At 41.0% G+C, this 27,003-nt stretch overlaps 1 pseudogene; it reads left to right on the top strand.

The window, feature by feature from the left end:
• The first annotated feature begins 20,142 nt into the window (after positions 1-20,142).
• LOC137775829 (small ribosomal subunit protein eS10-like) lies at positions 20,143-26,146 on the top strand (annotated as a pseudogene).
• Positions 26,147-27,003: the final 857 nt, after the last annotated feature.

Here is a 27,003-nt window from a genome sequence, read left to right as displayed (position 1 = left end):
GAAGCATATTCCTTTACCCATTGTGGTAGATACGATGAGTCTGCACACTCATTTGAGTGCTTGGCTAGCTGATCTTCCTATACTACAGAACAGTAGTTGGCAAGCCACATACAGCCTACAGGTCAAATTTAGCTTACTGTCCCCAAACTGAACTCGGGTTCATTCACCCATCGCACAGCAAAGCCAATCTACTGACACTGGATTGTGGTGAAAGAAAGTACAGCGTTTATTTCCTAGGCACCAAGTAAGGAGAACTGGCAGCGCATGCTCAAAAGACTCAAGCTCCCTGATGGCTTTTGGGCAAGGGTTTTTAAAGGCAACATTAGGGGTGAGGGTTGCAGGGTGCATACTCAGCTTGTGGTTCTGATTGGTTGGTGGTGAGGTCACAGGGTGATGTTTGGGGAATCTCAAATCAACAGTCTACTGGTTCCAACCAATCTGGGGTCTGCGTGCTAGTGGTCAGCAGTTTCCATTCATTGGGGGTCCTGGTTTCTGAAAAATGACTCAAGGATGCTTGTCGGATTGTTATCTATAGCTCTTGAGGAGGAACTAGGAGTCCTGTGACTCTATTTTATTGCTGAACTATTGTTCAACCTACTGTTACTTTTCTTGCTTGGCTGCTTTCCTTTGTTTCTGCATTATCTCTGTACTCTAATCAAGTGCTTGAGTCTGCTCTTTGGAACTCAGGGAAGGCCTAGGATACTAAAGCTTTTTCTACAACAAGAAGCAGGGGACATGAAGGGGCTTGTACACAAGAGGGCCCCGTAGGGTTCTGCTCAGTTTCACTTCTGCCTGTTTTTCTATAGCCTGTGAGCTAGGAATGGTTTTCACATTTATAAATTGTGGTAAAATCTACATAACATAAAATTTACCATTTTAACCATTTTTAAGTATACATTTCAGTGACATTAAGTACATTCACATGTTGTGCAACCATCACCGTCCTTCATCTTCAGAGCTCTTTTCATCTTAAAAAATGGAAACGCTGTACCTATTCAACAATAACTCCCCATTCCCATCTTCCCCCAACACCTGGCAACCACCACTCTATGTTCCGTCTCTTTGAATTTGACTACTCTATGTTCCTAAAGTGGTCTGATCCCCAATTCCACTGTGTGTGTGGTTGTTCCACACACATCCAAGCAATTCTCAGACATCAGCTGGGTGTCCTACAGTTCAACACAATTCTGACACCATCTGCATGGTGATAGCGTCAGATCCCACAGGGTAAGTGTTCAGTTCTACAAGTCTGCCAACCTCCTTCAGACACCAATTGCAAGCTCAGGCCATCATCTGTTGTGCTTCTGACTGACCAGCTATAGATGGGAAGTTCCAAAGACTCCTCTTTGGTTTCGTTTAATTTGCTAGAGTGGCTCAGAACTCAGAGAAACACTTGACTCAGTAGATTACTGGTTTATTATAAAAGAATATATAACTCAGGAACAGCCTGATGGAAGAGGTGCATAGCGCAAGATATGGGGAAAGGGCAGGAGTTTCTACGCCCTCTCCAAGTGCACCAGTCTGCCTGAATCTCCATGTGTTCACCAACCTGGAAGCTCTCTGAATCCAGTTCTTTTGGGTTTTTATGGAGGCTTCACTGCATAGACACAATTGATTAAATCATTGGCCACTGGCAATTGATTCAACCTCCAGCCCTTCTCCCTTCCCCAGAGGTCGGGAGGTAGGACTGAAAGTTCCAACCCTCTAATTACACGATAGGTTCTCCTGGCAACAATTACCCCCTCCTTAGGTGTGTTCCAAAAGTAACCTCATTAACATGACAAAAAATACCGTGATAATTCTCATCACTTAGGAAATTCCAAGGGTTTTAGGAGCTCTGTGCCAGAAATGAAGATGAAGACCAAATATATATATATTTTTTATTATAAATCACAATAGTACAATATCTCATATAAGTGGAATTATACAGTTTTTATACTTTGTGACTGACTTAGAATAAAGTCCTTGAGGTTCATCCGTGTTGTTGCATTTCTCAGAATTTCCTTCCTTTTTAAGGTTGAATAATATTTCATTGTCTGTGTATACCACATTTTGCTTATCCATTCATCTGTCAATGGGCACTTGGGTTGCTTCCACCTTTTGGCTGTTGTGAATAATACTGCTATAGATATGGGTGTACAAATATCTGTTCTAGTCCCTGCTTTTAATTCTTTTGAGTATATACCCAAAAGTAGGATTGCTGGGTCATAAATTAGTTCTATTTTTAACTTTTTGAGGAACTGCCATACCATTTTCCATAGCAGCTGTACCGTTTTCCTTTCTCAGCAATGCACAAGTGTTCTAACCTCTCTACATTCTCACCAACACTTATTATTTTCTGTTTTTTGTTTTTGTTTTTTATAGTAGCCATCCTAATAGGTATGAGGTGATCGTTCATTGTGGTTTTGATTTGCATTTCCCCAATGGCTAGTGATGTACTTATTGGCTATTTATATATTTTCTTTGGAGAAATGTCTTTTCACAACCTTTGTCCATTTTTGAATTGGGTTGTTTGTTCTTGAGTTTTAGGAATTCTTTATATATTCTGGATATTAATCTCTTATGAGATATGTGATTTGTAAAGTTTTCTACTATTCTGTGGGTTGCCCTTTTACTCTATTCACAATGTCCTTTTGCACAAAAATTCTTAATTTTGATGAAGTTCAATTCATCTATTTTTACTTTTGTTGCTTGTGCTTTTGGTGTCATAGCCAAGAAAATCATTGCCAAACCCAATGCTTGAAGACTTTCCCTTATGTTTTCTTCTAAGAGCTTTATAGTTTTAGTTCTTATGTTTACATTTTTTATCCATTTTGAGTTAATTTTTGTATGTGATGTAAGTTAAGGGTCCAGCTTCATTCCTTTGCATGTGGATATCTTTCTTCCAGCACAATTTGTTGAAAAGACTATCCTTTCCCCATCAAATGGTCTTGGTACCCTTATTGAAAAAGTCGATCATATATGTAAGTGTTCCTTTCTGGGTGATTCATATTTTTAAATGTTTGGAAAAAAATCAAAAGAAAAATAACATTTTGTGACATGTGAAGATTTTATGAGATTCAAATTTCAGTGTCCATAAAGAATGTTTTATTGCAATATATCCTGGCTCATTTGTTTCTGTATCGTCTATGGCTGCTTTTGCATTATAGCAGCAACGCTGAATAGTTGTGACAGAGTCCATATTCCTGCAAATCCTGCAAATATTTACTATCTGGTCTTTTAAAGAAAATGTTTGCCAACATCTGCTATAGATAGAGGATAAAGAGCTGTAAGATGTATTCCTCAGACTCTCTCACAGCTAGGTGGTAGGCAAGTGACCCAGTTTCCACAAATCAGATTTATGCACACAGATTTGCATGTGGAAATGACTCACAAGAGGCAGCCACATGTGGGGAGATCAAATTCTCTGGTAAGTAAAGTAGTGGGGCATCCCGTTCTTTCACTGAGGTTGTTGGAGGGTTCTGGTATCTGATTGTTTATATCATCAGTGCTGAATGGCTGAAGGTGGCTGCAAGTGCTGTCCCACTGGAAAGGTTCTGTGGTATGTCGAGGCATTTTTCCAACTGTGCTTTTTCTGGCCTCTTTGTTCCGGACTGTGTAGCATCAAGTCCTAGTTCTCTGTTCACTTTGGAGAATCTGTGAGTTGCCTGATGTTCCTTTAATAAATCTCTTCCTACTTCAACAGTTAGAGTAACGTCTGTTGTCTGCAACCTAGAACTCTGACTGATATATTCAGTAAAGACAATTATATTATACTCAGTAATATTTCCTCAAAAGGTAGAGTAGTGTTTTCTGAGAAAATCTTAATTCTAATCATGTCTTTTCTACCAACTTTTATTGCCCATAACCTTCCAATATCTCTAAAACTGATTTAATGGAATTTATAAATCATAAGGGGATAGAATAGAGATTATCAAAGGAGTAGATGCAAAATTTAGATGCAAAAAATAAAGACTCTGAGTGAGAAACCATAATTACAATAGCACATTTAATTGTAGGAACTTCACTCCCAGACACTTTGATTTCATTGCAACTGAAAGAAAAAGAGATGTTTCTGAGAAGAAAGAAAATTAAGTTTCAGGACTCTAACTTTGTAGAGCAGAAATCCTGAGAGTAATTCAGAAGAATAAGATTGTTTATCATGGAAGTGATTGTTTATCATGGAAATTACATCTTGGAGGTGATGGAGGTGAGCATATAGGGAAAGAGGGAATGCTCTAGACCTAGAGGTAATAATTCAGAATTTTAATCTCAGTTTTTCCACTTAGATGCTGAGTAAATCACCTCATTCAGAGCTGCTCCCTTTTCTTCCAGTTGATGATTACACTTTTGAAAAAACAAAGTGCTCAAATTAGGATGCTGGTTTTATTGTTATTTATGCCCGCTCTCCATTTTCCCACACAGTCATGTGGGTGAGTAATAGTGACATCACCACAGAAACAGAACTCCTTACTCAGACTCTGCTTCAGGAATGTGCATGATTTTCAGACCCCTGCTTTTTTTCCTACAGGATATGTCTCTCTATTATTAGAGATTTCCACTTTTTCTTCCTAATTTGAACACACTGGTCCTATTGAGACAGTAATACTTAGCTCCATGTTCACCTCTCCCATAAAAAGGAAAATTTTCCAGTTCTACTCCACGTGAGAAAAGCTGAGAGAGCGAAATGTAGAAAGTAATTTAAAATGGAATTAAAGTAAAAAGCACATACACATCCTAAAAGTTGACAAGATGATTCTTGAAGAAATCAGAACAGATGAAGAAGCAAGGCACAGAAAGTCAGTAAGCTAGTGCCACGTGAAAGGTCGATAGGGAAAATAAAAGGTCTCTTCAGAGAAAAGCATACTCTGGCAGAGGTAAGAAGAGGGTTTTGCTCTTGAAGTTCACGCCCAGTGGACGGTGTCACTTAGGCAAAGAGCAACCTATGCAATTACTTGTGCCACAACCAGCTAGTGAAAAGCAGCATCAGACATCTGAGAAATAATTAACTGCTTGCCCTGCATTTTCAGCCTACAATTAGACAACTGTGAGCGCAATTATTTGTGTGGGCAATTTTGTAACAACAGATAATTGTGACTAAAGAGCTACCTTCATTGTGAAAGGGAGATATAATTGGGGCCCTCTTTTAATAAGTTTGTGTTTTAAATCTGAGCAAGTGTATAATTTGATTAGTGGAAAGACACCTGTGACTTTTTTTTTTTAATTACACTTTTATATTTTAACAAGTGCTTTCCCTAGTCTGTTTGTGGGCCTCACTGCAGCATCATTGGCACAGTACAATCATCATAAAACTGTAAAGAAATGCCACATCACAGATGGACCAGTCATGGATGTTATCCAGAACACATAGGTATTCTATAGCCAACACAGAAAAGGTACAAATAAAAGACCCAAAAGCTGAATCCAGTGATTTGCAACATGCTTGAACTGTAAAGAAATCGACCAAAGGGCATCCAGCTCAGTGCCTGACATGTGGAAGGCACACAGCGAGGATTTCCTGAATTGATGCTGTTAAAAATCCCCTCCCTTTGTGCCCTCATTGTATTCAAAACATGCCTTTACTTAGCTCCCAGTGCTTTGTGTTCTTGTTTGTTTGTTTGTCTATCTCTCCCTACACCTTCTGGGCTATTGGAAGAAAATGCTCATGTCTTTTTCATATTTTATTTTCCTCAGTCTATTTCCATCTCTGACAGCAGAAAATGAACTCAAATTGGTTTAAGTCAAACAAAACAGGACAGAATGTCTGGCCAACAGAGGTAGGCTCTCAGCAGGGCTCTCTTCCTTTCCTCTATCTCATGAGTCAGCCCTCTTCGGTAAAGTGGCCTCATTCCCTCTACTGTGGTTGGGTGTCCTTCCTGCAGGAGGGCAGGATAGGCTGATGGTTCTCAGTAAGACTGCCAAGGCTTGAATGTGACTCCACCCCTTAACCTAAAATAAGTTACTTAACTATTTTGAGCCTCAGTTTCTATATCTGTAAAATGGGGACAATAAGAATACTTACCTTATCAGGTTGTTGTAAAGATTAAATGAGATAGTATATGTAAGGAACTCACCACGGTGTCTGACACATAAAATGTGCTCAATAAATGTAAGCTATATTAGTTTGTTTTTGTTTTTGTTTTTAATGGAGGAAGCAGGGAGAGAGGTATGACTGTAGACAATTCTAGGCTTATAACATCCTAACTTAGTGACCCCAAATGAAAGAGGGAACATTTATATCCCAGCGTCTATAACAACTTCTCAGCATACACAATTTCGAGGAAGGATTCTGATTAGCTAAGACTTATTGAGAGTTTACTCTATGACAGGCACCATAGTAAGTGTTTCCATACATTATTTCAATGAATTTTCACCACAGCTATGATGTAGTTGCCATTTTTATCCTCATTTTACAGACAAGCAAACCAAGGCTTAGAAAAGTTTAGTACAGAAGGACACAGAGGTTGGCAACCCAACTACTCAACTCTGTATTGTAGTGTGTGTTAAAAAAACAAAGTTCAACTGAGTACATTCTACAGGTCTAATTGGCTTCACTGAACAATTCACAATTTGGGCAGTATCCCATCTAGCAAGTGCTCCAAAGGGCTACTGAAAGACAAGACAAGGAAGTCATAAATAGAAAAAAGAATTATTTCAGATTAGGTCATTTCCCTTTTGGGAAAAAATTGTCTTATTAGGTGGGTTACCTCATCTTCCTTTGGAGGATGCAGAGGACCCATGTGACAGATTACCTCATTGATGCTGACCAGAAAATTCCTGGCTGACCAGTTAAGACTACCTTTCTAGGGGAGGTTGAAGCTTCATAGGTTAGGTATTAAGCCCTGATTTGGTGGCATGGCCTAGCATAAGTGACTCCATATTGGGTCTGTGACTTTTCTTTTTTTTTTTTTTTAAACAATTCTGCCTCAGCTTAACTGAAAGAGGTGATCAAAATTTAAGACATTAGCACTACGCTCATCTACTGCTCTGAAATTTTCAGTTTTCGTTGTTCCTTTGTGTGGTATCCATAAATTATAACATTTTTGCTTAATCCCTGTGACATGCACAGGTCACAGCTTCAGGCTCACAATCCTCAGTCAGTCATCCTCTTCATTTCTTTTCTGATGGTCCAATCTTATGGAGATCATTTGCTTGGTGGTTAGTGGCTACGGACTTGTATTTAAAGCTTTTGAGAAAATACAACACACCAGGGAGATTATAATGATTCTAATAAGCACGATAATTCCCAACGTCTGGACACACAAACCAATCAAAATCAAGTAAGTCAAAGAAAAAGGCCATTGAAGGAGTCACCTTTTTAAGCCAAGTGGCTTGCTCAGTGATCTTGTGTAATTGAGTTTCAACTTTCCCAAAAGTGCACGGGTGGCATTGACCACAGCATAGACTCCTCGCTTAGCCAAAAGATAATCAAGGGTTATCCTATTGCCGAGAGCAACTTTGGCCAGAGAGTCTAAGGATCTTTGTTGGGCAGCTATTGTCTTGATGGAATCTGCGATATTTTCAAGAGTTAAGGAGAAACTTCTGATCATGTCCTCATTTGTATTTACTCCTAGCTAGGTAAGTATGGCCCTGCCGAAGGAGGAAGATCCTGAGTCATAAGTGCTTCCCGCTAGGTCCTTTCTTTTATCTTTCTTTTTTTACTTTTTGGAATTTTTGAATTTTATTCATTTATTTATTTTATACAACAGGTTCTTATTAGTTATCCATTTTATACATATTAGTGTATATATGTCAATCCCAATCTCCCAGTTCATCCCACCACCACCCCTGCTCCCCTTTCCCCGCTTGGTATCCATATGTGTGTTCTCTACATCTGTGTCTCTATTTCTGCCCTGCAAACCAGTTCATCTGTACCATTTCTCTAGGTTCCACATATATGCGTTAATATACGATATTTGTTTTTCTCTTTCTGACTTACTTCACTATGTATGACAGTCTCTAGATGCATCCATGTCTCTACAAATGACCCAATTTCGTTCCTTTTTATGGCTGGGTAATATTCCATTGTATATATGTACCACATCTTCTTTATCCATTCGTCTGTTGATGGGCATTTAGGTTGCTTCCATGACCTGGCTATTGTAAACCCCGCTAGGTCCTTTCTAACTCAATGATGTAAATCCAGGGGAATCAACCAATGAGGTCTCAGTTTGCTTGTGAAAATGTAGAGGCACTGTTGGATAACCTGAGGCATTGCCCGGCTGTGTGCCAGCCATCTAGGCATTCTTGGCGCAAGAAGAATGATAACCAGCACAGACAAAGACAAACCCTGTTGGGGCACAATCATTTTCATTAAGGAGGTACTTTTAATGGATTCATTCTCAGGGATTGAGATCTCTTAGTGGATGGGGCCAAATCTGATCCAGATAATCATGGGAACGTAGAGGTGCAAATGTACTAAGATTTACGTAGGTAATTGTGTCTAATTGAGTACATACAGGTATGATCAGAGACAGGAAAAAACAAGGCCCAAGTCCTGGCCATAAAAGTTGAACTCTGTAAGAGACTTTGGGGTGGGCCGGGAGGGTTGACTGTAGTTTGCAGTGACATTGGGAATAGAAGAGAAATTGGTCACAGGGAGGATCAGGAAATCTCTGGCATCATGGATAGATCAAAATCTTTGATGACAAATCCAGCAATCTGGAAGTTTACCCCCCTTAACTATGAAACCTGGGAGATACGGATGAGGGGGTTACCTTTCCAGGCCAACCCCAGAGTAAAGAGAAGAAAAAGAAGGAGGAAGGGTTTCATGTTTAGTTAAAGTATGAAGTCTCAATCCAGCATCTTAGGTAGAAGCAGTCTACTTCGAAATGAGCTACTTCTCTTTCTCGTCAATTCAATTTGGAGGTCTCCAGTGTCTGGTCTCAGGACCAGGTGTCAGGTGGAGCCTTTTTTAGCCATGAGAGAAATGTGTACCCAAGACTCCATGCCTTCTAGTTCTGTAGCAGTGTCAGTGGTCAGAGCACTTGGTAAGGTCCCTTCTAATGGGGCTTGAGGGCTGTCTTCCTCTGATGATGTTTCCAGAATACCCAGTCACCAGGCTCCAGACTGTGACCAACAGGATCCTTTGAATTGAGATCTGGGAAAACTTCTTCAACCTGTTGATGATAAACTTTAGCATAAGACTTACAGTTTCTTTGCCACCATGAGGGCATCAGCCTTGTGGCAGAGGAAGACTTCAACCCATCTGGAAAACATCTATATAATAACAACATATTGATCACACATGTTAAGTGGCAGTCGAGCTGCAGGTGCAGCTACAGGTGCTCAAATGGTCCAGAGGGAGGAGGTCTGAGGCCTAAATAGTTTTTTCAGGATTATGGACCTGGCACGTCAGACATTACTATTTTTGCCATTTTATCAAAGTCTCCCCACCAATGTCTGTTCATAGATTGAGTCATCTTAAATGCACTATGATGGGTGAAGGAATGCAAAAGCTGAAAAATGGGGTTTGCCAGGGAGTCAGGAAGAACCAAGTGGCTGTCTTGGGTTTCCCATAGCCCTGACTGTTCATTTAATCTACAACCATTGTTTGCCTATCTTAATTTCTCTGATTCAGGGGCAGACTGTTGCCATGTTACAAGGACATCAGGATGACAAAAGTCTGGCAACAAGGGGTCATTCTGCAGAGGCAGAATGGACTTCATTCACAAGAGCCATAATTTTTATAGACTTTGTTGCTACTGCTCTCACGTGAAAGTCAGCTAGGGCATTCCCCTGATACTCACTCAGGTTCAGTCCTTTTACTGTGAGCCTCAGTTTTGAAGACAGCAATTTCAGAAGGGAAGAAAATAGCAGTAAGAAGATCATCTATATTACTTGTTGCCCACTGTGGATTGGGGTCCCAGAGGCTGTAGGAAAACTCTTCTGTTTCCATAATATCCCCAAATCATGGATGACTTCAAGACGTACCAGCAGTAAGTGTAAATGTTAACAGTTTGTCCCCAGATAACTGCCGTGATCTGACAAGGGCATCCGCTTATTGAGCTGATTTAGTTTGTGGGAGGTTTTTTTTCTTTCAAGTCATTCATGTTGGGTTGTAATAGCATAAACAGCTTGGAAATTTCCATTGTCATTTCTACAGTATAACCCATCAACAAACAGGATTAACTCATGATTGGTTAAAAGGGGTACCTTGTAAATCAGGATGCAGTGTCACAAAATGAGATATTCTTATCTCATAGTCATGGGGCTCACCTTCATCAGGTAGAAGTAAAGTAGCACGATTAAGAATGTTGCAACATTTAAGATGGAGATTAGGAGGTGGAAGCAGAAGAATCTCATAGGAGGTTAGCCTGCTTGCAGAGAAATGTGTCAGTTCAGAGTTAAGACAGCTCTGGACTACATGAGGAGGTTGTAAATAAACATTATTTCCTAGGGTTAGGTCTGCTGAGGCTTCCACAAACTTCCACTAACGGGCAGGAGCAACTGAATCAAGTTGCCTGCTATAATAGGCAACAGGTCTGTGTTTATTACCGTGTCCTTGCATGAGCATTTCCAGAGCCTGGTTCTCTCTCATGCACAAAACGAGGTGAAATGTTTTGAATCATTAGGCAGCCCTAGGGCAGTGGTTCTTGCAGAGTTTGTTTGTCTTATAAAAGCCTGCTCATGTTTATCTTCCCAAAGAAGGGGTTCAAGGACTGAAAGTTTAGCAAGTTCCTAGAGTGGGGAAACTAATAGAGAAAAATTAGAAACCCATAGCCTGCAATAACCAACCAAGCTTATTAATCCATGAAACTCTCGCGTAGTTGCGGATCTAGGAAATTCTTAAATTAGCTTAATCCTTTTTCGAGATAGCTGGATTTCTTCAGTGTTTAGGTTATGACCTAGGTAATGAGTGGTATCTAGAAATAACTGTAATTTTTCCTTAGTGACTTTATGTCCCTTTTCAGCTAATCTTTTATGGATACCTCTTTGGTAACTGAGCACAGTAAAAGGTCATCTACATATCATAAAAGGATTGATTTCCAGGGACTGAAGGGAGCTTACATCTTGGGGGAGAACTTGGGAGAGTACTTGGGAGAAATAAGAAGGGGCCTCAGTGAACCCTTGAGACATGACTGTCCAGGTATATTACTGATTGTGAAACTGAGTCCCCCGACTTCGAGTTACCCTGCTGAGTTACTTTGTTCCCTTTCTTTTTTTTTTTTAAATTGAAGTACAGTTAATTTACAATGTTGTGTTAGTTTCAAGTATACAGCAAAGTGATTCAGTTATATGTATATGGATATATAAAAAGATATTTGGATATATAAAAAGAATAGATATGGATATGGAGAGATATATAATATCTCTCCATATCCATATCTATTCTTTTTCAGATTCTTTTCCCTTTAGGTTATTACAAAATATTGAGTATAGTTCCCTATGCTATACAGTAGGTCCTTGTTGATTATCTATTTTATATAGAGTAGTGTGTATATGTTAATCCCAAACTCCTAATTTATCCCTCCTCCTCCCCTTTCCCCTTTGGTAACCATAAGTTTGTTTTCTATTTCTATGGGTCTATTCTGATTTGTACATAAGTTCATTTGTATCATTTTTTTAGACTCCACATATAAGTGATATCATATGATGTTTGTCTTTCTCTGTGACTTACTTCACTTAATATGATAATCTCTAGGTCCATCCATGTTGCTGCAAATGGCATTATTTCATTCTTTTTTATGGTACTTTATTGCCTTTCTTGTCCTGCCCCTGTTTTCCTCAGGATTGAGTAGTATCAGAGAAAAGGGGGGATTGAAAATGAGTCGGACACTTCCAGGTACAAAAGCCCCTTCATGTCCCCTGGTTCTTATTTGTAGAAAAAGGCTTTAGTCTCCTAGGCCTTCCCTGAGTTCCAAAGGGCAGACTCAAGCAGTTACTAATTAAGGAAGTGAGGAAATGCAGAAACAAAGGAAAAGAAGTTGAACCAAAAAAGTAATGATAGACTAGGCAAGAGTTAAGTGATAAAACAGAGTCTTAGTTCCTCAATCCATATACTAATCGGATTACTATATCCAATTATATACTAATCAGATGCATACCTCTGAGTTGTTCTGTAGAAACTAAGACCCCCGCCCAGGTGGAGGATGGTGACTCATGCTGACCACAAGCACTGTAGACCCCAGACTGGTTGGAAACAGAAGGTTGATGATTAAGATTCCCAAAACATCATCCTGTTACCTCACCACTAACCAATCAGAAGAAAGTCCATGAGCTGCAACCCTCACCCCAAATGTTGCCTTTAAAAAACCCTCCCCTGAAAGCTACCGGGGAGTTGAGTCTTTTGAGAATGAGCCACCTGTTCTCTTTGCTTGTTGCCTGCAGTAAGCGCTGTGCTTTCCTTCACCACAACCTGGTGTTAGTAGCTTGGCTTTGCTGCTCACGAGCAAGTGGACCTGAGTTCCGTTTGGTAACAATTGTTCCAAGTAAAGGAAAATAGTTGTTGGTTATTGGGGGTCTAAGAATGTTGCAAAATGCTGAACAAAGGTCTACAATAGTGAACCATTTTGAGTCTGGTGGGACTTGTGACAAAAGGGTATTTGGGTTTGAGACAACTGAGAAACTGGGAAAACGATCTTGTTAATAGCTCTTAAATCCTAGACAAATCACCATCCCAATCCATTTGGTTTTTAAACTGGCAGGATCTGTGTGTAGCAGGGGCTGGTACAGGGAATGACTAACCTTTGGGTGATTACATCTTCTGATGTGAGTGTGAGGCCCTATATGGCCTCAGGATTCAGTGGGTATTGAGGTAATTTAGGAAGAGGGTTACTAATATCTACCTGTATCTTTATAGGCTCTGCACTTGTCATTCTCCCAATGTCAGCACTAGAAATTGCCCACAGATTTTTGGACATCTCGATTAATTTAGGGGACTTTTGTTGGAATTCTTCCTCTTCTGTATCAAGAACAGATTGCATGAACATAGAAGATCAGGTTCAGGTTGGTCAGGAAATTCTAAAGTGAGGTCTCCATTGGAAGCAAAACGTATTAGCCCTTTTAATCTACAAATAAGATCTCTGCCTAATAGATTGACTGGAGTTGTGTCAAATAGGAAAAAAGAATACTTTTCAGTAAAAGATTCTGGAGTCATTTCTACTGGCTGAGATAGAAATTCTCTCTGAACTTTATTAGCTACCCCCACTATGGAAACCTCTGAGGGATTTGTTGGCCTATGAAAATGGTTTAAAGTAGAATGGTTTAAGGTAGAAAGAGTAGCTCCGATATCAACTAGAATTTGACAAGGTTTCTCATTAATTTTAATTTCAGTTTCCCCTTGGTCATTTAAGGAAATTACTGATAATAGTTTACTAGAGAATCCCTTGGAGTCCTGTCAACTCTGGGAACAAGCCATATGGGCCCTCCCTTGGGAGTAGACATGGGGGCACTCGAGTTGAAGCATTTGCATAGGACCTTGGAGGACAATCTTTTTTTTCCAGTGTCTCAGTTGATTTCAAATGAGACAAAGGTCCTTAGGCCAGCATTTTGGTGGTGGACCCCTCGGAGGGTGTAATACGAGAGGCTGAGAGGTATTATTTTAGGTCTCTGGTCTTGGAGCTGTTATAGCTGTAAGGCCAACAGGTTGGCAGATTTTTGTTTGTGGTCTTACTCTAAGATCCTTTCAAAATGCTCAGCTGTGGTCATGAACTCAGTCAGGTTGTTGCCTCACCCCGCCCCCCATCCTATTTTCTGCCTTTTTATCAATCCACTAATCTCAGGAGATAACCATTTACAAATAGGGTAGCTAGAGCATGTTGGGTGACCCTACTTATGTGGAACCTAGAATGCCACAGGAAGAGGGCTTCTAGGTGGGCCTTAAAATCTGCCGAAGATTCAACTTTCTTTTGTTTGCATGATTGAATAATTGGCCAATCAGTGCAGACAGGGGAGACTCTAGGAATGGCTTATAAAAGGTCAGTTGCTATTTTGCGAGGTTTTTCTGGTCAAAGATCTCGAATATTACTCACAGGGCTTTGCTATTTTGCTTCCTGCATCCATTTTTGGTCTTCACCAGGTCCTATGAACACGTGCACAAGTTAATAAGGTTCTGGCATCCCGGGATCATAGACCTCAATAATGACTCTTCAAAAAAAATTAGGGGGGATCCTCCGTAGTTTAGGAAATTTCTTAACTATGTCAGTCTTTGACAAAGGGGTGAAAGATACCTGAGGAGGTTGTCTGCAACCTCAGGTATTCTTAAGTTAAAAAGTAACTGTTTAATAGTCTTTTCAGAGTGGAAAGACACTTCACACAGAGAATCAGTAAAACATGAGGTAAAGAAGGATAGAGGGGAGCAGTGTCACATCAGTCCTACTGTCTTTTGCTTTAGGTGCTTCTTGTAATTTTAATTTTTTATTAGCCTGTTAATAACGAGTCTTTTAATGAAGGTATTTTGGAATTTGAAGGCTTTTGGAAGTTTCTGCAACCCAATTAAAATAGGTATCCCATTCTGTTTAATTCAGGAAGCCTTACTTTCAAATGCACTTCCTAAATGAATTATTTTGTCTAATTGGAACAGTCCCCATAACGGCCATTGTAATTCTAGGTTGTTTTAGTAATATTTTTCCATTTTTATAGATATTTACAGTTTCCAGGATTATAGTTCTTGGACATAAAATAAGCAGGTGTGCTGGAAGGTGTCACGTTTGGTTCTTTAGAAACTAAAGATCCAATCTCTTTTAGCTGGCCTTTATCTACACAAAACAAGACAAACAAATATGCGCACTTTAACACTCCAGCAGTAACAAATTACTGCAGCTTGGCCAAGAAAAAGGCTCTCTGTGCACCACCAACAATTCCCAATGGGGAACTTGGGACTGGAAGAAAGGATTGAACAAGCAGACCTCAAATGGAAGCTGCAGACTGATTTCAGATAAATGGGGAATCGCAGCTGCCACCAGCGGTTCCCAATGTGGAATCTGGGGAAGGATTCTAAACAAATGGGGAACAGCAGACCAAACTGCCAGCAGTTCCCAAAGTGGAATCTGGGAACAGAACCGAGGGCTGGGGGTTTCCAATCAAATGGGGAACTGTGGCTCAAACTACCAACAGCTCCCATCGTGAAACTAGTGATTCTAGACAAATAGGGAATGGGCTGGAAAGCCAATTAGATTGGGAGCTCGACACAAAGAGAGCAGAGTTCAGAATCAAGAGAAAATTACCCACAGCCTTTGGAAATGGTGAGAAGGATAGTGAACTCAAAAAGGGGTTCATGGGTACCATGCCTGTGGGGTTTTTTTGTCCCCAAATGTCATCAGAAGTTCACTTCAAATCCCATTGCTGCCACCAAATCTGTTTTAAAAACTAAACCAAGTAAACTTTAAAGATCTAATCGGCTTTGTTGAATATTCATGAATCAGGCAGCATTCCACCTAGCAAGTAAAGGGGACCTCCAAAGGGCTATGGAAAAGGAAGGATTTTTAAAGGCATGACAAGGAAGTCATAAACAGAAAAACGAATTATTTCAGGTTAGGTTATCTTCCCTTTGGGAAAAAAAGAGTCTTATTAGTTGAGTTAGCTCATCTTCCTTTCGGGGATAGAGAGGGATACCATGAGAAAGGTTACCTTATTGGTGCTGACCAGAAAATTCCTTACAGACTGGTTAAGACTACATTTCTGGGGGATGTCACAGCTTCACTTAGATTAGGTATTAAAGTGTGGGTTAATGTGTGGCCTAGCATAAGTGACTGCATTCTGGGCCTGTGGTTTTCTTTTTAAAATGTGAAAGCAGCAGTAGACAATATGTAAACAAATGAATATAGTGGTATTTTAATAAAACTTCTTTTACGGGCACCAAAATTTAAATTTTGTATAATTTTCATGTGTCATGAAATACTCTTCTTCTTTGGATTTTTTAATCATTTAAAAATATAAAAGCCATTCTGAGCTCAAGGGCTGTACAAAAACAGGCAGTTGGTTGGATTTGACCATTAAGCCATTGTTTGCTGATGCCTGGCTTCGTCACTTTCCCAAGGCCACACAGCTAAAATGGTGGACCCCAGCATTAGATCCAGGTGGTGTGACTCTGTAGTCTGCACATTTAACATGTCTCTCATTTTGTAAAAATGTACTAGTGTTGAAGAATTGAGTCAATAAGACTATAAGGAAACATTGAAGACTTTGAGATAAGCAAAAATGACTACTGGATAGTTTTTCAGCGGAATGCAGGAGTCTCCAAGAATGTGACTGGGCTATTTTACAACTCTGTATGTTGTAGCAAAGCAATAGCAACGCAAATAATTCTTGACTATAGACATGCAAATAAATTCTATCTGGTGGAAGAGCAACACTACCCCACTGTGAAAAAGTCAGTTTTGTATACACTTGTAAATTCATTTCAGTATTCCTGATCTATACATATGTCTATTCTTTGGATTGTCCTTTTGAACTGGTTGTAACATCTACCCGGTTCCATCAGTAAATAATGAGTTAAATAAAATCTTTACCATGTATTCATTTGATATCTGAGTGAAAGTCAGGATTTTACCATTTTGAAAATTATCCTCTTAACAGTTTTTTGTTTTTGTTTTTTTTAATTTATTTTTGGCTGCATTGGGTCTTCGCTGCTGTGCACGGGCTTTCTCTAGTTGCGGTGAGCGGGGGCTATTCTTCGTTGCAGTGCGCGGGCTTCTCATTGCGGTGGCGTCTCATTGCGGTGGCTTCTCTTGTTGCGGAGCACGGGCTCCAAGCGCACAGGCTTCAGCAGTTGTGGCCTGTGGGCTCAGTAGTTGTGGCTCGCAGGCTCAGTAGTTGTGGCACATGACCTTAGTTGCTCTGCGGCATGAGGGATCTTCCCGGACCAGGGCTTGAACCCGTGTCCCCTGCATTAGCAGGCGGATTCCTAACCACTGCGCCACCAGGGAAGTCCCCTCTTAACAGTTTTGAAGGTCTTCATGAGATGCCCAGTGGATTCACCTGACAGAGCTGGTTGAACTTTGCTTACTCTCTGTTTTTCTAATTTTAATTGTATCTCTACTAATTTTGTGTTCTGATTTGTTTATGGCCAATTAGTGTTTCCCCACTGGTGAGAGCAATGACTGGGAATTTGATTTATGGTCTGACTATTTAGTAATTTCTGTGAAGGGATTATTGGATTATAAAGGTCTGTAGACATGTGTTCATTTTTTTATGTTTGTTTATATGTCTGTTTGACTATTTTGAGCTAAATCAAAGGTGAGAGAGAAAGAAATTTGAAGAGGCTACACTGCTGGCTTTGGAGACATGGTAAAGGGCTGCAAGCCAAGGAACACAGGTGGCCTCTAGAAGGTGGAAAAGGCAAATAAGTGTGTTCTCTCCTAGAGCTTCCAGAATGAATGCAGCCCCTTTATTTTACCCCTTTTCAGACCTACGACTTTCAGAAGATAGTAAATATGTGTTATTTTAAGCCACTAAGTTTGTGGTAGTTTGTTACAGCAGCAAGAGGGAACTAATACAGATTCTTTACCAATATGTCCTCCTTTCACCAGGATATAATTGTGAGGAGAAAGGAGATTTGGGAGGAACTGTTATAACAAAGAATCCATCCGAGGAAACTGAGAGTTCGACATGCAGTAGCTTTTCATTTGCTGAGTTGTGATAATCTCTCATTGACTGAGCTGTTGCCAGGCAAGGAGAAATTCTTCCTTCCACCTGCTGGGGAGTAAAATAGTACCCTTCTTCCTGTTGGAGTTGCAAGGAATATCTTTTCCTGTTGGGTCTGCAATTGGGGTCAAGTGCTAAAGCGTGAGAGCTCCCCTTTCTGGTCTTCCAAATCCATTTTAAATGAAGTTTCTGTTCGTTAATTTCCACACTGCCATCTGAAGCCTGTCAGTCTCACCTCTCCTCCTGGCTGGCTTTTCCACTTTTTCTGTTTATAAGTAGTGTCCTGACTGGACCGCCCACCAAGTTCCTCTTTCTGGTCTAAGGATTACCAGGATGCTGCACACACCTGAGAGGAAGGAAGTCCTTCCTGAACCAGCGCTCCAGCTGTGCACATCCCAAAAGATGTCTTCCTCCAACTGTGTCCTTGTGATATTGTGATATAATAAGAAATATATATTTGGTCTTCCTCCCCAGTTTCTGGTACAGAGCTCCTAAAATCCTTGTAATTTCCTAAGTGATAAGAGGTGAAAGGAACACCTTTTGTTATAGTATTTAGTTTTTGTCCCCAGTTTCTGAAATAGCTCTAGAACAATACAGGTGGAAGGAGTATATTTTGTTATTCATAACAAGCCCCTTCCAACCAGAAATAAGTTTACGTGAATGAAGTGATTTTTGAAAAGTCCCTAAGGATGGGGGCTTTTTGCCGGGGAAATCAACCATGTGATTAGAGGGTTGGAACTTTCAGCCCCACCTCCCCAGCTCGAGGGAAGGGAGAGGGGCTGGAGATTGAGTTAATCACTAGTGGCCAATGATTTAGTCAATCGTGCCTACCTAATCGTGCCTCCAAAGGGGTTTGGAGAGCATCCAGGTTGGTGAACACATCCGCATGCTGGGAGGGTGGCATGCCTGGAGAAGACTTGGAAGCTCTCTGCCCCTTCCTACATACCTTGCCTTGTGCAGCTCTTCCATTTGGCTGTTCCTGGGTTGTATCTTTTTTATTTTTTTAATAGTTGATATACAGTGCTTTTTTTTAGTTTCAGGTGTACAGCAAAGTGATTCAGTTATTTCACAGATTCTTTTCCATTATAGTTTATTACAAGATATTGACTTGTAAAGTTAACGGCAACTTTGCCAACCACCTTGACTTTTATGTCCCACCTCTACATTTTTCTTCACTGTTTACTGAGCCCCTACTGTGTGCTGCTTAATGCAGGGGACACAACTAAATTGTCCTCCTTAGTCCTGCTTAGAACATCCAGTTCACAACAGCCCCATTTTTGGCGGGTGGGGCACACCACGCAGCTTGTGGGATCTTAGTTCCCCGACCAGGGATTGAACCCCTGCCCTCGGCAGTGAAAGCACTGAGTCTTAACCACTGGACCACCGGGGAATTCCCTGTGCTATACAGTAAGATTTTGTTCTTTATGTGAGTTGTATCTTTTAGAATAAAGTAATAAACATGTTTCCCCGAGTTCTGTAAGCTGTTTTAGCAAATTATTGAACACAAGGAAAGAGTCATGGACACCTCCAGTTTGTTGCCAAGTGGGACATGAGCTGTGGGTAAACTATGGACCTACTGCTTGGGATTGGCATCTGAAGTGGGGCCATCTTCTGGGACTGAGCCCTTACCCTGTGGGTTCTGATGTTACCTCCAGGCAGATAGTGTCAGAATTGAATTGAATTATGAGACACCCAGTTGGTGTCTGCAGAGAATTGGAGAATAGCTTGGTGTGGAAAACCCACTGGTTTGGTGTCATAAGTGTTGTGAGTAGAAAGAGAAATGAAGTTTTCTCTTTCATTCCTTCTTCCCTCCGTCAACCCTACAAAATAGGGCAGTCCTTTAGAACTGTCCTTTTAGACTGACAGACAAAACAGGAATACTTCCTTATTATACATTGCTATGGTTTCTGGTCTCCATACAATATGCATGGATTTTGTTTATAGGTGGGGGGAAGCTATTTTTATTTAAAAACAAGAAAGAAAAAGTTATGAGACAGCGATCCCAGTTTTATTAAAAAAAGAAAAGAAAAAAAAGTGTGTGTGTGTGTGTGTGTGTGTATAAGAAGACACTGGCTTTTACGGTAGACATTGCCAGTGATAGGATTACAGCTAATTTTAATGGTTCACTTTCATCATTTTCCAATTTATTACAAAAATAATTTTTAAAAAAGGTACATCATACATACCATCCTCATATTTTTTATTTTTTCATGGTTCCTCAACGATCCACCAAATTGTAAGGAAATCATGAGTGAGAAGCATGCAAGTCAGATTGACTTGTCTGGGGACCAGAAGCACATCAAATAATCCTAAAAACACTTATCAGAGCTGCAAAAATAAAGAACTAAGGATCTGGACCCAAAGCCAGGCCATGCAGCTGTGTTCCCAGTACATTAAGTAGCACCTGACACACAGATGGTGCTGAGTAAATGAACAAGAACTCTGCGTGGCCTCTATTATGCAGAAGTTATCCTCTATGACACTGTGCATGGATTCTCCTCTCTTTTTGGTCCGATTCTGTGGGCCTCTAGAGAAGGAAACCTCTCTCCCTCTTTTCTCTACCAGGCAGGACTTGGCATGCCCGAGGAAGCACAAAATGTTTTCATGCTTGAGAAGAGTGTTGGAAACTGTGTACACTTCATGGTCAGTTAGACTTGGCCCCAAACCTCAGCTTCCCCCTTTCAACTGAGGTCTGCTATCTACGGAGCATCTGCATATATCTATGCACACAAACACACTAGGATTACAGAGGAGCTTACCACCTAGTTATGCAGTTCTCAGGGGTACTGTTTTCTCTTCTGTCAAATGAAGCTGGTAATTACCAGGCAGGGTTGCCTGGAGCATTAAATGAGGCAGTGCTCAGAAAGCACTTAGATGCTTGGCAAACATTAGCTGCTGTTGTTGTTATTATTATTATTGTGTTGAATTGGATTTAAAGATAAATGACTGTCCTATAATGTTTTCGGAAATCAACAAATGTCTGAGCCCCTGTATGTATATGCCAGACACTGCACTAGGTAGGAACTTTTAGGATTAGGAAGGTGGGTACTATGCTCTTAGAAATCATTATCCATATCTTTACAAAGGTAATCATGTTTTCCTTGGCAACACCAGCCTGGGGATAAAACTTGTCAAAAGTATAGTCCTAGAGCTGTATTTCTTAGGTTCTGCCCAACCTATCCAATCATAGGGACCCCAACTCTTCTCAAATTCCATTAAAGTCAGTGTGTCATCTTTGCTGGCCAATGCGTCCTCTCATCCTGGCATGTAGTACCGCTCTTGCTGGCAAAAGTAGAGCTGATGAAACCAAAACCATGCAACTCAGATTGGGACTTGAACCCTCGGTCTTTTAATTGAAATCACACACCTGGTCTCAGGACTTAATGAAGCTCTGGTTCTTGATGTCTTGTTGCAGAAAGAATTCAGTGAGAGACAAAGTGATAGGTAAGAAGTGGATTTATTTAGAGAGACACACACTCCACAGACAGAGTGTGGGCCATCTCAGAAGGTGAGAGGCCTGAAATATGTCATGGTTAGTTTTTATGGGCTGGGTAATTTCATAGGCTAGTGAGTGGGTGGATTATTCCAACTATATGGGGGGCAGGGACAGAGATTTCCAGGAATTGGGTCACCGTCCACTTTTTGACCTTTTATGGTTGGCCTCAGAACTGTCATGGCACTGGTGGGTGTGTCATTTATCATATGCTAACGTATTACAATGAGAATATAATGAGGCTCAAGGTCTACTGGAAGTCAAATCTTCTGCCATTTTGGACCTAGTTGGTTCTAACCAGTTTTTGTCATGTCGTATGGCTATGTCATTCTTTTAAAGGTTGTGCTGTGCTCCCTTGCCTCCTGTTTCACTGACACCAGGTGAGGTCTCCAATCCTTCTTCCTGGGTCTAGTTGCTTTCTAGACCCTTTCCCTGTACCGTCTATCTTTCTACTGGGATTAGGTCCAGACAAGAGCATGAGAATCCCCACATGAATGCCTCACTGGAGTGAATACAGTGAGGCTCCATCTGTGAGGAGGAACCACAGTAGAGCAACCATTCTCCTCCAACAGCTTATAGAGATGCTAACAGAACTGTTTTTGTTTTCATCTCTCCTCTCCTCAGGACTCTTTCAACAGTCCTGATGAGGAGACCATGGTGAGCAACACAGTCCCCACTGTAGGGGAGCAGAAATTACCACCGTGAAATATGTCTCTTTGGCATATTAATTGTTTTAAGCTGTTATTTTCTGAGAAAGAGCAAACTTGGGAAGAGCTCTGGAAACCAAGTAGGAGTTGCTCTTTTGTAGGAAACTTTTACATTTGTAAAGAAAATCTTCATTTGTAAGGGTGTCTCCCTCTCTGTGCCTGGAGGAAGAGGATGACAAAATATCTAGAAACAGTTATCAGTGGAGAAGGCAAAGACTTAAATCTGCATCACAATCACCCTTGTGTTACTGTGCTTTTCCTGGTAATCTCCCATAACTGACTCTCCCTACCATCAACCCCTCTTTTGTCTTTAGCTGAGGATGATATTTAAGGTAAAAGCTTGGATCATTTTGGCAAGTTACTCAGTTTTTCTGTGTTTCTGCCATGTATACATGTTATTAAACTTTGTTTCATTTTCTCCTGTTAACCTGTTTTATGTCAATTTTAGTTCTTAAACCAGAAGAACCTAGAAGGGTAGAGAAATATTTCTTCCTCCCAGACACTGCTTTCCTCTGGGCTGATAACATGGCTCTCTCTGCCTGACTTCACTTCCCCCAGAGGCCTCCTTGGTTCTTCCTTTGATCCTTTCCCGGACAGAAGTTCCTACCAAACCTCTAGACACACCCCACTCCTGAGTCCTTAGACTCTCAAGATGGAACCCCTGCTGCACAGTAACTGAAATACAGGCAGAGCAAAAACTATGCTATTTTTAAAATCACATCTCTGTAACTAAGCCCTAGACCCTTTAACTGTACCCCAAGTAATGTGATTTCAAGACCCTTCAGTTCTTGGGTCATCCTCTCAGGACACTTTATAATGTGTCAATTGTTAAAAAAATTATTCTGACATTTGTTAAAATGTTAAGGAAGACATTATTCAAGACTATTGCAGGGCTTCCCTGGTGGCACAGTGGTTACGAATCCGCCTGCCAATGCAGCGGACACGGGTTTGATCCCCAGTCCGGGAAGATCCCACATGCAGCAGAGCAACTAAGCCCCTGCGCCACAACTACTGAGCCTGTGCTCTAGACCCCGTGAGCCACAACTACTGAGCCTGCGTCCCACAACTACTGAAGCCCGCGTGCCTAGAGCCCGTGCTCCGCAACAAGAGAAGCCACCGTAACGAGAAGCCCCCAAACCACATCGAAGAGTAGCCCCTGCTCGCTGCAACTAGAGAAAGCCCATGCACAGCAACGAAGACCCAATGCAGACACAAATTTTTTTAAAAAAGACTATTGCAATCGAAGTATTGTAATAGGGGAGAAAGATTCATCTCATCTCCAAATACAGCCAAGACAGTTGGGGATTTATAGCCTTGAGCTGAGTGAGGAGTCAGTGGATGGAAAATTACTAGGAGGCAACATCAAGGGTAGAAGGATCCTAAGTAAACTGACTTAGCAGGATTCTTGCTACAACTGGGCTATGTAGGCTGAAGATAAAACATGGGCCCAACCATTACTCAGTTATGATTAAATCAATTTAAACGTAAAAGTTTCCCCCACATCTCAGCTTTTGCTTTCATTATTCTTTGAGGGTGGGTTGGTGAGAAACTAACTTTAATATACGTGTTGAGATATTGTCTTCCTTAAACATGAAAAGCATTCACATCAAGGGTGGAAATCAGATGATCAACATTTTAAATCTAAACATTTTGAAGATTTAGACAAGTCATTTTTAATAAAAAGTAACCTGGGAAAGGTAGAAATAACTCTTTGTTGACCCCAGTACTTTATATGAGTTGACCACAACCCATAAAACTTTCACACGCCAATAGCTTAAAACAATTAGGGAATATGAAAGCTAATCTCTCTAAATCCCCCATTTATTCAATGCCATTTTCATCTGTCTCTGTCTTTCACTGTGATAAGACCGCTGACATTTGAGGGTCTTTCTGTGTAAGGAAGAAGGAAGGGAGACAGGCAGGGAAGAAGGAAAAGAACTGTGGGCTCTCCCTACCACACCAAAGAGACCCATCCTTTCTGCATCAAAGCCCAGCTGCTATCAAGTTATACCAGCTTACAAACCCCTTCTCTTTTCTCCTCCTTCCTAGCCCACACGATTGACTTGTGTTCACCCACTTTTCCTAATTTCCACCACTTGTATGGAACTTTCCAAACTTCATTTGTTTATTTATCTTTTAATTAATTAATTACAATTATTTTTAACATCTTTATTGGAGTAAAAAAAAAAAAAAAAAAAAAAAACATGGGCCAAGTTCAAGGCCTAGTTGAAAATAGGTCTTAGAGGAGCCTAAGTTTGGTTAAGGAGAGAATCTTTGTTACAGTATTGCCTGTTTTAAAATGTGGGTGCTGCAGGAATTCCCTGGTGGTCCTGTGGTTAGGGCCTGGGTTTGATCCCTGGTCAGGGAACTAAGATCCCACAAGCTGCACAGTGGCCAAAAATAAATAAAATAAAATAACATAAAATAAAATGTGAGTGCTGAAACTGAATAATGTAACACAGACATGATCTGATCAGTGCATGGTCTAGAAGGGTTCTGTCCTTTCTTGATATGAATGCTAAATTTCTCTAATGTCTAAGGTTGATGTGAGATTGCTGGGTAACCACAGAACCCCATTATATGGTTGGCTCATAATTAAGATTGCAGGCAACTAAAACATCAGGTGTTTACTCACAAGAATTCTCTCTTTTCAATCTTTCCATCACCGTACTACTAATGCTGAAAACTTGGCCTCTGTGCATCAGTACTGAATCAAATCTCAGAGAGTTTTGGGTGAGGTAGGAAAGAATAGCTTTATTGCTTTGGCAGGCAAAGGGGGACACAGTGGGCTCGTGCCCTGAAAAACTGTTTGTCCCAACCTGGGAGGATTTGGTGAGTTTTATAGCAATGGTTCAAGGGCAGAGGAGTTGCTGATAAAAAATCAGGGTGTGTGCAGGGCCTGCACTCCTTTAATCTGGTCTCAGGTGGTCTCCTGATGAGCTTTTCTGGTTCCATTAATCTGGCCTCAGGTGGTCTCCTGATAAACTTCTCTAGGTTATCAAACTGTGATCTTCTCTGGAATGAAGAATGCTAACATCTTCCATTTGTTGGGGGTTTTAGTTCTGTAAAGAGCTCAAAGATATTGTTATATGTATCCCTTCAAGGGGAACCAGGACCTTGCCCCAAGGCTGCACTATTGTTTCTTGGCTGCTCCTCCCTTGTCTCTGCATCCTCTCCCTTCCCTGATTAGCAACTTCAAATCTGCCCTTTGGAACTCAGGGAAGGTCATGGAGGATAGAGTCTATTCCCTACAAACAAGAGACAGGGGACACGGAAAAACTTCTGTGCCCAGGAGCCCCAGGGTCCTGCTAGGTTTCACTACCCAAGTAATATTGCTCAAATATAGACCTGAGTGTTTTCCAGCTCCAGCCCTGGAGGCTACAGCAGCAAGATCTTGATGCCCAAGAAGAACCAGATTGCCACTTATTGACTCCTTTTTAAGGAGGGACTGATGGTGGCCAAGAAGGATATCCCATGCCTAAACACCCTGTTGGGGAGGAAGAAGTTTTCCTCTACCCTTCTAGGCTCTCTTGCCTGGTCTAGGGATTAAATTGACATGAAACAAATTAACAGGAGAAAATCAAAGTTTAGTAACATGTATACATGGGAGAAACCCAGGAAAACTGAGTAACTCACCGAAATGGCCAGAGCCCTCATCTTGAACACCACTGTCAGCTAAAGACAAAAGAAGATGTTGAGGGTGGGGAGAGTCAGTGATGGGAGGTTATCAGGATAAGCAAGTAAACAAGGGTGAGTGGGATGCAGATTTAAGTCATTGCCTTCTCCATTGATAAGTGTTTGCAGAGATCATGGTCATCCTCCTCTTCCAGCAAGGAGGGAGACACCCTTACAAATGGAGATGTCCCTTACAAAAGGGCAACTCCTACTAGGTTTTCAGAGCCCTTCCCGTGTCTGCTGTTTCTCAGAAAATAACCACCTCAAAACAATTAACATGCCAAAGAGACATATTTTAGGGTGGCAAATTCTACTCCCCTATAGCCTGGAGCTGGCAGATAAGAATGTGCCCAATCTTCACATTATGAAGGCCATTCACTCTCTCAAATGACAAGGCTATGTGAAAGAACAGTTTGCCTGAAGACGTTTCTATTGGTACCTTACCAAGGAGGGTGTCCAGTATCTCTGTGATAACTTCCACCTGCCCCCTGAACCACAGCCATCTTGAGACTGACAGGTCAAGGCCCAAGGGTCTGGAGAGAGAGTGACCTGCAAGACTCACCTGAGGGGACGCCTACAGAGACACCTACAGAGAAGCTCTGTGCCCCCTGGTGTGGACAAGAAAATCAAGGCTGGGGTGGGTTCAGCAACCAGATTCCAGTTTAGAGGTGAATTCAGTTGTGGATATGGTCAGCTACCTCAATAAAGTTGGAGGAGATTGTTTTTTGTTAAATAAATCTATAGCCAGGAAAATGTGTGTGTGTGTGTGTGTGTGTGTGTGTGTATTTATATATATATAACAAGCAGAAACCTGTGGAACCCTTCTGGGTACAAAAGCCCCTCTGTGTCCCGTTTCTTCTTTGTAGAAAAAGGCTTTGGTCCCCTAAGCCTTCCTTGAGTTCCAAAGAGCAGACTCAGGCAGTTACTAATTAGGGAAATGAGGGAATGTAGAAACAAAGGAAAAGCAGTCACGAAGCAAGTTCAGCAGTAAAACAGTTTTAGTTCCTCCTCAAGGGATATACATAACAATCCAATGCATATCGTTGGGTTGTTATACAGAAACTAAGACCCCCCCACCCAGGTAAAGAATGGTGACTACATGCTGACCCCAGACTGGTTGGAACAAGAAGGTTGATGATTAAGATTCCTGAAATATCACCATGTTACCTCACAACCAACCAATCAGAAGAAAGTCTGTGAGCTACAACCCTCACCCTAAATATTGCCTTTAGAAACCCTTCCCTGAAAGCCATCTGGAAGTTTGGGTCTTTTGAGCATGAACTGCCCATTCTCCTTGTTTGGCACCTGGCAGTAAACACTGTACTTTCCTTCACCACAACCTGGTGTCAGTAAATTGGCTTTGCTGTGTGGTGGGTGAGCAGATCCAAGTTCAATTCAGTAACAATATCAACTTCCAATTATCTACCCAATAAAATCCATCCACTTTAGCACAGCACATAAGCCCATCACAGTGGGATCAATTAGTGTTAGTAAATTCTCCCATGTAGGGAAGCAGAATTTGTCACCCCAAAATATGTCTCTTTGGCATATGAATTATTTTAA

Source organism: Eschrichtius robustus, chromosome 13 (assembly GCF_028021215.1).
Source record: "Eschrichtius robustus isolate mEscRob2 chromosome 13, mEscRob2.pri, whole genome shotgun sequence".
NCBI lineage: Eukaryota > Metazoa > Chordata > Mammalia > Artiodactyla > Eschrichtiidae > Eschrichtius > Eschrichtius robustus.
This window is presented reverse-complemented; position numbering and strand designations above follow the sequence as displayed.